This window comes from Mchenga conophoros, linkage group LG3 (assembly GCF_057382185.1).
Source record: "Mchenga conophoros isolate Kocher_MC1m ecotype Shallow Benthic linkage group LG3, M_conophoros_male_GT1.1, whole genome shotgun sequence".
NCBI lineage: Eukaryota > Metazoa > Chordata > Actinopteri > Cichliformes > Cichlidae > Mchenga > Mchenga conophoros.
Window position 1 is genome coordinate 84334105 of NC_140528.1, and position 13888 is coordinate 84347992.

Consider the following 13888-nt stretch of genomic DNA (forward strand, 5'->3'; position numbering starts at 1 on the left):
GCAAACCACGGCTCAGCTGTTTGTGGAGGTAAAATACATCCGCACAATTACGCTCAGCCATTGTTGTGAGTGCGCACGCCAAGGGGCTGCGAGACATTTATACAGCCGTATTTCACACATGACTATGAAAGGCGGAAGAGGAAGTAGTTCCTTTGAATGTAGGCAATCCGAATGTTATAGTTTCTTTCCACTGTGTTCCTGTTAATGATAAACTACAAATTTACTCTAAATTACTAAAATATCGATATTTTAATGTGAGAATCGATTCTAGAACATAAATGATTGGTATCGGAGGAATCGATATTTCAGGATCGATCCGCACATCACTAACAGCCAGTCATAAATGCACAAGTCGCTGATTATTGTCTGTGTGGCTTCACAAATGATGAAATCCTTCTGTTATTAGCTGAATCACATGGCGTTAATATCAGCTAACGTACTCTCGAAAGCGCCGATTTGTTGCGAAGCGGGTTTGAGTGCGCATTGTAGCTGGATTACTGATTGGCAGAACTAACTCGACATTTCGAGCTACTTTTCTCAACATTTTCGAGTTATAAGTCGAAATTTCGAGAATGGATCATTTTTTGTGGCGGAAACGGGCTTCCGTAACAGACTGATGGAGGCAGGAGAAGCTGCCTACAGACATCAGTCAGTGGATCCACAGTAACATCGACTCTGAGTTCAGCTGCTGATCATCAACTGTTTCTGTCTCGTTCCCAGACTCTGATCTCACATAAAACGAAGCAGATTTATGCTGAAACTAAGCTGCACACAGCTGATGTTAGCCAGGAAAACAGTACAGACTGCTAACGTTACCTTAACATGGAGACGATCAACTGCACCACAACATTCACGAAAGCGAAAGTAAAAGCGACGGAAGGAAACGCCCAGAGAGGCGTTTGAGGGACGGTCAGAGTCAGGAACCTCAGAAACGCATCAGGCTGGAGTTTAATTCTGTTTTCATCTTTAGAAACATCTGGAAATAGTTATAAAAACGCTGCGTAATAAAGAAAAATAGTGTAGATTAGTTTGAGTTGTGTTTAGCTGAGCTGTGTCTTTAATCTGAAGTTCATTTTGTGGAGGAGCAGCAAGACTTTCAGTGTTACTCTCAGAGAAAGCCTCCCAAATGTCTGTTGTCTTAATAGTGGAATTATCTGGAAAATGAACCAGTTCTTATGAGCTGCTTTTCTGTATGAGCAGTCACAGCATTTTATACAGCGTGCTTCATTCACACAAGCACTTCTTTTTCTAACAATGACACTATGATGGATGCATCGGAGAGCAAGTCGGGGTTCCACATCTTGCCCAAGGATACCGTGGCGTGCAGACTGGAGCAGCCAGGGATCAAACCTCCAACCTTCCAGTTAGTAATTCTACCTGCTGAGCTACAGTCTGTACTTCCTGAACAACACACCCTCCTTTTGTTTCTTTATTTCCAGTAGCAACCAGGACCATAATGAACCCTGACTCCCACAGACACTCAGGATCCACCTGCCCAGTAAGTCACCCGCTAACTGCAACTATCAGAGCCCTGACCTTCTGCAGAGACGAGTCACACTGAACACAGCAAGTGTCCCTGCTCTCAGATACAAAACCTGCCTTTAAAAGTTCAGAGTAATGAAATCAGCAGTTCTGGTTCTAGAATTTGTAGTCTCACACACATGTGCAGAGCACTTTTGTTGTTTTGATTCACATCGGTTGATATTCTGCTGCAAACAACTAATGAGGACATTTTCTAAAAGCTTTGAGTGTCCATCAGGATCCTGTAGAAACAGCTTCTGGCTGCAGCCACTGTGGAGCTCCACAGTAACCGGAAACACGTAACTTCAGTTAAATCGACTTTGACAGCGAAACTAAATTGCGTTTTTGTTACTATTGATGCTGCTGAGAAATAAAAATGGTTTTAAGTTTTTTTTAACACTCTGGGTTTGTTCATAAAAATTCCCCTAAATTGTTCGTGGCCAAAAGTGACACTTGCTGTTTCGCTGATTCATTTATTTTTTTTACAGTACATCGTGTTGTGCGTTCTGATTGCTGTAGACCATTGTCAATCAATCTAGTCCAGTGTCTCCTGTACAGGAGCGGTCCCTAATAGGCCCACGGACCGGTCCGTGAGTCTTTTGGTACCGTTCCGCGAGAGTTGATCCTCCGGTGTGAAATGTATGGTTGTAGTTTCTGTGTCTTATTTTGAAAGAACTATTTACGCGTTACCATAGTGACCAGAGAGCATTAAAAAGCAGAGAGGAGGATGTCACTGTCATTGTTGTTGGCGCACAGCTCAAGTCACGTTTATTATTATATTTACAAAACACCACAGTTTCTTTTTTTTATTCTTTTGTTGTATTTATCCGCGACACCTTAAAGGTCGTTCCCTGAAAATATTGTCTGACATTAAAGTGGTCTGTGGTGCAAAAAGGTTGGGGACTCCTGCTGTACAGTACAGAATGCGTTTAGCTTGTCGAATTTACATAAATCTTCGATCGCTAGCAGTGTAACTCTGAAGTGCTGCACTGTGTGTTTGTACGTTTTCTCCCAAACAAACACAACAATGCTGACGAAACGTTTTGCACCCTCAAATGCACCTTTAGGTTTCATTCCATGATACTGGACTTATGTTTCTACGAAGGTTTGAACTCTAAGAGTGTTTAACATGATAGTGATTTATTGATTCTAACCCTAAATCTATCCAGTAATGTCTGCACATATTTTCAGTACTGATTTTAAAGTGTTTTAATCCTTCTGTCACTCAAGGAACCCAATAAGGATTCAAATACTTCAAAAGTCAACCAATGACATTGATGTGTAAGACTATTTAATAATTATTTATTTTTTATATTTCATTTATTCATTCATTCTTTGCACTGTGATTTAACCCATCTTTGTGTAAAGCAGGGGTGTCAAACTCCAGGCCTTGAGAGCCAGCGTCCTGAAGCTTTTAAATGTATCTCTGCTGCAACACACCTGAATAAAATTATTAGGTCATTAGCATGACTCTACCCTACTCAAGTAAATTTAAATAAATGTAAGTACATACCACCAGGTAGCTCCACTCGTACCCAGTGTAACGGGAAGTGAGAGGGTTAGGTTTTGGCGCTTTGAATGTTCAGTTGTGTGATGCAGCGATTAACGTTTGAGTAAAATATCGGGCTCCCTCGTGTCTTCCCTACATTCCTCCACAATGTCCGTTTTTGCAAAAATGTACTTCTAGAAGTACTTTTATTGCACGATGTTCATTCACTCATGAGCTGCTGCAACATGAATCAAATGGCTGAACTGCCACCTTGGCGTGCAGTCAAGTTCTACAGTCTGCTAATGATCTAATAATAAGTATTAATATTCCTCACTCACCTTACTAAATGTTTGTGAACACAGCCAGAAACATTTGCATCACAAACACAGACTAGTGTTTATTAGCAGAAGCTTTTGGGTGGTTGCTCTCAAACCTGTGTACAAGTTGAAGCATTAATGGTCCCTTCACTGATTTCCAGGTATCCAATGTCAGGGCTAACAGATGGATTCAGACGCAGGCAGCGTTCTGGCAAGCAAAGGGTTGACAATTTATTAACACAGAAGGGAAACCACAGTGATGTGTATATACAGTGAATGGGGCAGGGCTTCAGGGCTCCAGGGGAAGGAATCCACACTCGCTCCCCACTCGGCCCAAACTCCGCCACTCCTCTTCTTACGCACACTCGCTTCTCCACAGCCACTCTCGCTCCAATTTCCACTTATGTTGACACACACAGGGATCACAGGTCAGGGTCCGCCACCAGTTCCGGGGAGATCTAAACACAAAGAGTCCAATTAGATCAATACGCCACACAACACTGAGAGAGTTTGTCTTAGGAGAGCTGAGAGCACGAACACGGGAGGTTCAACATTCCAGTGCCGAATACTCCGTGCCGCAGCGTTAAATAGGCAAGGGGGACGCCGCCTATTTACAGAAGATAAAGGAACGATGTTTTACTGTTAGAGACAGAAAGGTTTTAAAATTACCCAAAAAGAAATTCCATTTGACCAAAAACACTTAATTTTTAAAACATTAAGTATATAGTTATGAATAATGAACAAATAATTAACAAACTGGGGTTTATAAATCGTGTAACACATCCTTATGGTAAGAAATTTGACCTTAATGCGTTACATGTGTTAGAAGTCAATGTATCTTTAACAATATACTCCTTATTTTATATCTCCTGATCCTTCACAGAGCTGCATGAACCTGTTGTTGATGTCAGAGAGTCAAACTCTGCTGAAGAGTGGGTTGTTTCCTGTTCAGCCACTGGTCGACCTGCTCCCACTGTAACACTCTCACAACAACACCTCAGCTTCTCACAGTACAACACTGTCAGTGTGTCCAACACCAACGCTACATTCACTGTCACCACTACAGCTGTGCTCTCAGGTTCACGTAAACACAGCACACAGGTGGGATGTGCAGCACGAGTGCTCTCTGCTCCTCACAGAGAGGTGATGGAGACGATTCCTGAGGTCCAGCAGACGTCAGATTATCAGTGATGGTGAGAAACTGAGATGCAATAACAATGCATTGTGGTAGTATGCATTTTCTCTTTGATCAATAATTGATGTATTCATTTTGATCAGTGTCACATTTTTCCTGCTTTTTCAAGTTTCCTCCTGGATCATTGTATTAGCTGCAGTATTGGTGATGATGGTGTTTGTCAGTGTTGCTGCTCTGCAGTAGGCTACTCTTTAAAGAAAAAGACCAGATAACTTTCATTTTTCATTTCTTGTCATTTTTTTCTACACCAAAATCTATCCAATAATATCTGCTTAACATTTTCTACTTGTGATTTAGTTATTAATTCTTTGCTTCATGATTCAATCGGTCTTTGTCTAGTATTAAATTTTATGTTTCCCATTTAATCCCACTGGCTTTAAAGTGTTTCACCAGATTTTTACGAAGTATTTCCAGTCTTTTGTTGTCTCTGTCCCAAATGTTCTGAAATGTGTTGCATGTATTAAAAGAAGTTGGACCAAAAAATGTACTATGTACTTACAAACTTACATTTATGAAAGCTGAACAAACACTGATATACTTGACTTTTGTAACAGTGAAAAGGCGATCTGTTTTTATTGATAAATATATATGTTTGCATTACTGTTATTTAGATTGCCATGTTAGAACGTAGCAAACAACATTGTTTGTTCCTCTATGGTTTCTTTATTTTTACAAATCTAAATGTTTTTGGTCAAAAGATTAATAATTTCATATTGAGGTCAGATGGTCAGCAGTTTTGATGTTTTTGCAGAGATTTAATTTTTTTGCAAAATAGCACAAGTAAACATTAAAAGTAGTTCCTAAATCAAGGCATTTATTATTAAGGCGGCCATTATTATGGCCCTGTGTGGAAAAAGTGATTGCCCCCTAAACCTAATAACTGGTTGGGCCACCCTGAGTAGAAACATCTGCAATAAAGCGTTTGGGATAACTGGCAATGAGTCCTTTACGAGGTGCTGGAAGAATTTCTGCCCACTCATCTTTGCAAAATTGTTGTAATTCAGCCACACTGGAGGGGTTTTGAGTATGAACCACCTTTCCAAGGTCACAGCACCTCAATCAGATTCACGTATGAACTTTGGCTAAGCCATTCCAAAGTCTTTATTTTGTTTTACTTAAGCTGCTTAGAGGTGGACTTGTTGGTGTGCTTTGGATCAAGTGCACTTCAGCTTGTGGTCGTGAACAGATGGCCAGACATTCTCCTTCAGGATCCCAGAAACTGGATTCTGTTCATCTTGACGTTGCATCTCCAGACTGAGAGATCTCAATTACTTTGTTTCTTATTTGCTTCTGAATTTCCTTGGATTGCGCCATGATGTGTAGTTTTTGAGGATCTTTTGGTCTACTCTACTTTGTCAGACAGGTCCTGTTTAAGTGATTGATTCAGCACAGGTTTGGCAGTAATCGGGCCTGGCTATGACTATGGAAAAATTGTATATTTTCTATTGATAAATGCAAATATTTTATGTCTGTTATGTGCATTGCCGTGTGGAGAATATAAGGAAAACAATTGTGTGGTTTACATTGTTTCTTCCTCTTAGATTTCTTGATTTTTTTTTAAAATTGCAATAACTTTATGTTAATTTCAGTGCACTTTCACATTTCTTTAAATTCAAACTACAGTCCTGTGAATAACTAGAAACACTTCTAGCAGCACAAATGTGAGGTAATTGTTTTCTGCTTGACTTTATCAGTCTCTCATATTGTTGTGGAGGAATGTTGGCCCACTCTTCATTACAACGTTGCTTCAGTTCTTTGAGCTTTGTGGGCATTTATTTAAGCACAGCTCTCTGAATGTCCCAGGTTGAGGTCTGGACTTTGCTTTTCAGCTATTCTGCTGTAGATTTGCTGCTGTGTTTGGGATCATTGTTCGACTGCAAGACCTAAACTTTACCTATTAAACAGTTAACTCTGTATTTTACACTTTATGTGAATATTGTTGCAGATTTCAATTATTAATGTTTTTATAACTTTGTTCTTTCTTATATTTAATATTATACAATATTTATACTTCATGTCTCTGTCTTCTTTTGAACACTCCAGCACAGCATCACTATAACTTTGTCCTCACTGACAATAAAGCTGTTTTATATATTTCATTGCAAATGTTTCAAGCAATTTGTAGCTGTAGCTTAAGATATTTTGTTAATAATATAGTATTTTATATTGTTTTTTAACATGTAAAAGTCTGTTTATGTACAATTTGGTGATATTAGCCCTGATTATTGGAGGAACTTGTACATGAAGCAGATTTCTGAGACTTCAGATTTGAAGGTTGTTGTCATATAATCTAAATGATGGCAGATTAACGTTCCCTACCTCTGTCCTACAACCACAGGACTCCTTTGCATTCGACTGATAGAAATTTCAAGCTCAGTGTTAATGAAGATTTCAAAGGCCTTAGTGCAGGGGTAGGGCACGTCTAAAACCTGCAGGGACACCGGCCCTCGAGGCCTGGAGTTCCCTACCGCTGCCTTAGTGTGAAAGGAATGAAGCTGTAGCGCCTCCCAGTGGTTGAAAAGAGGTACACAAGAGGTTTTTGCAACCTGCTGTTTAATGAAGGTAATCAGCTGGGACAAAGGTACATTATGAGAATAATATCTCTGACAAACCTCTACCTCAATTAAAAGATGCATTTTGATTTACATGAATGCATTTCATCTTCTCTGCAAAGGCTACACAACCTTCTTTGCCATTTGAGTGTGTCCAGTCCAGCTGAAACCAGCTCATTACTGATGGCATGAAAACGATCTGTGAGGTAACATTTTTACTGTCATTCATTCCTGTTGAAAACTTGTCACGTGTTTGCTTAGGTTCTTCTCAATAATCCTCCCGTATCCTGTGTAAAAACTACCCGAGCTTAAAGTATACAGACTGCCGGGAGGGGCGAGACGGGAATTTTCATTGCATATATATATATATTAAAATACAGATAGCAGCAGCCACGAAAACATAGGCAAGAGAGAGCATAGCAGTGTCGTAGATGTAGCCAAATAAGACAGATAAATTAAGATGGAAAATCCCCAAAACAAAACCCAATCTTTAGTGTGGGAGCATTTCCATGTCATTCCCAAAGGTGTAATTATTTTCAGCGACTGCAAACTGAACACAAACTTTTCATAACTGAGTTTGTTTCTTCAGTTGTATTTTGGTAATGCTGTTGTACAGCAGGGAAGCAAACACAAGTGCTAACGCTAACAACATCCAATCAGGATTTATTGGTTAGATCAAAGCTAACATCTGCATTACATGTGAGCACTACACATGTTATTTAACATATATAACGTATAAGATTTTTACATCTTTCTCTTTCCCTCGAGAAGAACTGCTAAAACTGTAGAAATAACATTACAGAAAAGCAGGACATGCTCAAGCAAAACATTATAGAAAGTCTGTCACGGTTCTGGCTCAGTTTGACCCAGTATTTTGAGTTGTCATGTTTTTGCAGGTTTAGTTTAGTTCCATGTGTCATTTTCTGTCTCTCTCTCTATGTCGAGTCTGCGTCTTAGTGTGATGGTTTCTTGTTCCTGTTTTATTGTGAAGGTCTGCGTCTCATGTGAGTGTGTTCAGTTTGACCTCTGTCTCGTCTTGGTGATTATTCCCAGCTGTGTCCACCACCTGTGTGTAATTCCCCTGTGTTTCTCTGTGTATTTAAGTCGTGTCCTCTGTCATTGTAGTTGCTGGTCCGTCTGTGTGTCCACCATGTCTCACCCGTGTGTTTGTGCTCTGTAGTTTAGTTGTTTCCAGTCTAGTTTAGTTCGTGCTCCATTTGCTGTTTGTCCATATTTATTTTTGTGTTCAATAAACCACCTTCACTTCTCCACTACTGCCTGCGATTGGATCCTCATTTATTATTTTCACACGGCTCTCCTCACTCGCCGTGACAGTACGGACCAGCCAGATATGGATCCAGCGGCAGTCACCCCACCTAGGGAGCTTCAGGAGGCCGTTATCGACTCTGCTTCTAAATTGATTTACCAGCTGTTAGAGCATGAGGGAGAAGTGTCTCTTTACACTGTGGAAGCCAGCCTACAACACCTTATTTCCATTTACCCCTGGTTATTGGACTCACTGCGTCCGCTCGTACAGAATTTTGTTCTTCACGAGCTTCACCTACACCCCCCCGCCGCTACCGCTCGCCTGCTCATGCAGTGATATCATCAGTGACAAGTCAGGTGATAGAGGCTAATGCAAAATGGTGTTTCAGTGAGGCACAATTTATTATGACAATACATTTTTTTAAAAAAAATACTCAGTATGAATTAAACAGGTTAAAGGTCAATGCTCTGTTGTAATATAAAGACAAAATGATTGACAGCAGCCCAGCAATATCAGTAAAACACAAATTAGCCACATGGTACAATGTAAGGAGCTCTGTGATTGGTTAGGAAAGGACAGACTGGCCACCTCGATTTTTCTTCACTGCACATTGATCCATAGCTTTGCTCTGTAAAGGCTAACAAAGTGCTTTTGCTTTACAAAGACATTCAGCGTCGGTATTCACTCTTTTAAAATGCCACTGAACACTGGAGTGAAATGGAGCCCTGATCCTCAGAGTTTTATTGTTGCTAACATTTCTTATAGATAGCACAGATAGTGCCCCACTGCAGTAATCACTCATGTCTAGATATTCCTGTTAAAAAGGAGTTTTTCCTCCCCACTGTAACATGGCAAACATAGCAAACGGATAATCCAGCTGAAGCTTCAGACAGCCGTCAGACAGTGAAACACTGCCATCTGCTGGACGCGAGTAACACAGACGCTGAAGGAAAAGCACGCACACTTGGAAGACTTGACCATTTGCACAAAATGAATGGCTGACACTGGACAGATGAGAGAATGTGGATGGTCACACCCTCGTGCATTAAAGAGGGCTTTCAGTTCATTGAAAACACAAAACCAAACACACAAAAGACACAATGAGACAGCTGATCAGTTTGCTTCACTAAATCATTGACACAAGCCGTGTTGTAGAGGGTACTGCAGCCGTGGCAGGTTATCATCTTAATGTGGCCCTGACACTCCATCGTACGCCACAAAGCTGTGAATAAATGAAAAGCAAAGAGGCATCATCACTAACATAATAACTGTAGAAGTTATCCCGCTGCATTACATTTATCAGGATATCGTAATAAATGTTCATCATATGTTGCTTTGACCCATCATTGTTGTCATTAATATCGGTACGTGACACTGGACACTTCCTGTCATTCATATGTCATGACTTTGTGATCAGTGTAGCAGCTTGAAAATAACTGCTTGGTTAACAGCAGGTGTACAGGCAGGTGCTCTGATCAAATAACATGTTTGGCTAAAGAAACAGAAAATAAAAATATGTAAATAGGAACACCCACATCTCTACTTCTTCTTCTATTTTCCATTTCACACTTACAAAAAAGTTCTCCTGCGTAGGTGTTGAGACAAATATATGTCAATTTAATACTTCAGACAGGCCCCAGAGCAGGTCTGAACAATTAGTCCACTTAAAATCAAAACTGCAATTTGAAACCATGCAATTAGCAATTTTGCAAAGAAAACTTGGCTAGGCTAAGCTAAGCTAACTGTTAGACAAAGTAGAGGAGTTGGAAGAGTAAAGGATTCTGGTTAACTCCAGTTCAACTTAACATTAAATTAAACTGACAAATATCATGTTTATATTCATATCTTAGTCTTTTGATGAGCTCTATCTTATAAATCTATTAGACTCAGACGAGGTCGGCACAGGGACAGGCCTCGGGGGTCCAGGCCCACCCGGTGAAGTCCTTCTTCCCCAACATCTTCTGATGTACTTCATTTATACATTTTGGTAACGAAGTACTTAAACTACCACCTCACTGATTAGTTATTGCAGTGTGAGCTCAGTTCAATTAATCAGGTCACAGTAGTTTAGCACTTCTACAGCAATCATGCAACCAGCATGACTGAGGAGGACACTGGGTGGACGGGCTTTGCAGGTCAGACTTTGAAACTATCTTTTATTGTCATTACGCCAAAAGCAGTGAAATTATATGCTGTCCCATTCAGTGCAAATAAAGAATCTGTGTTTACTGACAGGACAAAGCACTGAACATGATTTCATCTGTTAACCTGGACAAATTCCAAAACAATTCCTTATTATTTCTTTTTCTTAAGTAAAACCAGTAAAAGCTTCTACTTCAAAAATATGGACTTAACACTGAGATCCTGATATTTTAGACCAGTTGAATTTAGATGATCTTTTTTAGTTCGTTCAGTTTGCTGGTTCTAACGACGACGGTCTTCATCAGTTTTAATGTCACTGTGACTCATATCTCTGCATGGCTGTTTTGTTCTGAGTGCACTGTGACAATGAAGTTAAGATCCGGTGATCAGCACAGCAGCCTGGGAGTGACTGCTTGGTTAACGACAAGGTTTACAAGACCTGATCAAATGTCACACTGGAAATATTTTGCAAGTGAAACAGCAAATGAAAAAATGTAAATATGTTAACTGGACCACCTACATTGTTTCGAGAGCAGAACTAAAGAGTGCGACCCATCACTTCAGTTTCAGCATATAATTTCTATTTAACACTCAAAAAAATCTGTTGTACAAGTATTAAAAATATATTCACAAATGAAATTGACATGCCTGAGATGAAAACATTACTCATACAAGTTGTCAGGTAAAGTCTATAGCACTGTTACATCTAAATATGGACACTGAGCTGGGACGATGTCACAGATCTGAGCCTCTGCACCTTCACTATACGTTTGTGTATGTCAGGCCTGTCCTGTATCTCTCCACCACCTGATCCAACACACCACCAAATCCTGATCAGCTGATCATCTCTGCTCCTCTAATCACCTGAATATCCAAGTATCCGAAAGTGTCCATCGATCTGACAATACAATTGTAAAACCGATCACTGACCTGTGCCCTAATGTGTTCTGTGCACTTGTGAACACACTTCCTTATGGAGTACGTTTATTAAGGACACTCTTTCATTAGCACACAGGTTCAATAACACAACAAATAACCTCCAATAAACCTTTTAATAAACTGTCATTGGAGGCTGATGTGTTCTCTCTTGGCTTGTTTTCTTGTTGTGTGCCACACAGAAAATAAATGCATGGTGTCTTAACTCACTGATACGGGGATATCAATGAGCACAGAGTCCAGCCAACGATGGCACAAAGTCAAACCTCCTTCAAGGAAACTGGAGAGTCCAACACTGGCATTGAGGCTACCCCAACAATATCAATATGGTGTAACTTCCTGCTCTAACTCAGGCTCCTTCCCCACAAGAAAGATGATATTTTATGTACTCGAAGTCAGACCTGGAATCTGCGGGTCAGACTTCCTGGGCCCCCGACCCCTGACCTCTGAGATTTTCATGTCTTGTATTTTATAATATTTATCTTTTGTTCTCCTGCCAAAATTGCAAACACTGTCATCATGCCATATTGCACTGTTGTTCGATCAGCTTCATTAAATATACTTTTATATATACTTTTATCCTTTGTTTTGTTATACATCCATTTAAACCCTCATATGAAATTATTACAACCAACTGGTAGTAAAACAAAAATAAAAAGATTGTTCAACATTTTAACTGCAAATGGTCAAAACACTCACTTTATTTGCCAAAAATTATATTTAAAAAGGGGAAAAAAGAAGTGTTAATAGTTTATTTGAAAGGTCAAAATATACCAACACATCTTTTTATTTTAAATCTATTTGTTTGTGCATTAATTTTTTTTCTAAAGCCAGATGTGGAAAAACAGGCTGCATCTACATGCAGGTTCTTGTGGTCAGTGGTCATCATATTTGCATTATCTTTCTGAGTCACAAGCAGGGAAGTGTTAAAGTTTCCTAGAAGTGGTGGGCCAGTGATGTAGGTGTGGATGCAAAGGATTATTTGAGGTGGTGCTGATCAGAAGTATAAAAATCAAAGTGTCCAGATCCAAACACACTTTGTTCCTCTGTGACAGAAGTGAACTAGAACTCACAGCAGCATCTGAACTGCAGAAGAGATCTCTGCTCATCTCCGTCTGCATTCCTCTTTTGCTAAGAACTTATTATGTATCATTTAAAATGATTTTCCTTTTAAAGCTGGGCAGCAGGCTCACGTTGAACATCTCCATAAACTGTCATAATTCTGCTGCTACACTAAACACTGCATTCGGTGAGCACACTAAACTTACGTAAGCTGTATATTTGCACGGTGAGAGACCTGTTTTTGCTGATTTGTGTTCAAATACAACAAGATCTTATTTAAACTGACTGTCAGATGTTGCCTATCCAGTTATGTAATGAACCCACTATATACATGAACCACAGACCCTTCACCACATCTTCATCACCTGCTGTTCCAGACAACCAACTTATACCTGAACCACTGCAGGTTAATCATCATCATTAGTAAAGGAAAAAAAGGTGAGTGTCTTATTATTTTTATTTTGCAGTGTGTCATTGTTACTACAGAGCACACTGAAACATGTGACAGGAAAGAATAACTGAGTGCAGAAAGGCTTTTATATTAAATCGGATTTAAACTTTGTTCTTAATGAACCGGATCTATTATGACCTGGACTTTTATCTATAAAATGGGCTTGTGAAACCCAGAGAAAAACTCTCTCAATATATCTGTAGATATAAATATATATTTATCCAAATCACATCAAGTAAAAAAGGCAAAATGACAAAATTAAAAAAAAGAATAACAAAAAGTATAAATGAAAACACAAAATTTTAAGGCAAAAACAAATATCTTGATGTCTTAATACGATGAATATAAAATATAAAGTAATACAACAAGGTTAAATATCTAAACATTTAAACTACTTCAGCTTTTCAAAGCTTCTTTTTCCAGTTGAAAATGACATCATCACGCCTGAATCTGCTTCCAGGAGCCGTCCAGATCAGGCTTGTTCAGGATATTTAGAAATCGTCCTAACAGTTGAAAAATAAAAAATAAACAGAGAACAAAGTAATATATATGATTAGAAATAAATAAAAAAGAAAACTATAAATAAAACGACTTCTTTCATTTAAAGAAAAAGGTCTATCAGTCCTCTTGTCGTGTGTGTTTGCAGCTCACAAAGACGACTTACTGAGCTTCAGGATCCAAAAGGATGTATCTGCCAAATTCTTAATGTGGAAAAACGTCCATGTGTTTTCTTCTCCAGGAGACGATGAAGACACTGTTTGTCTGCATGATGCTCGTGCTGCTCTTTGCTTCCGGATTTTCCAAAGTGAACAATTTTCAACCAAGCGAGCACCGACCTGAAGAAACACCTTATGAAAAGTTTAGAAGACAGCATGTAGATGCTAAGATGACTGAAAAGCTGTGTAACACAGAAATATCAAATAGGAATATCTACAAACTTGACAACAGTTGTAAGG

At 39.3% G+C, this 13888-nt stretch overlaps 1 pseudogene across 1 annotated transcript in view; it reads left to right on the forward strand.

Moving 5' to 3' along the window:
• The window catches only part of LOC146581185 (NACHT, LRR and PYD domains-containing protein 12-like), a 503983-nt pseudogene that overhangs the window by 243195 nt on the left and 246900 nt on the right, over nt 1-13888 (forward strand). The window lies entirely within an intron of this gene.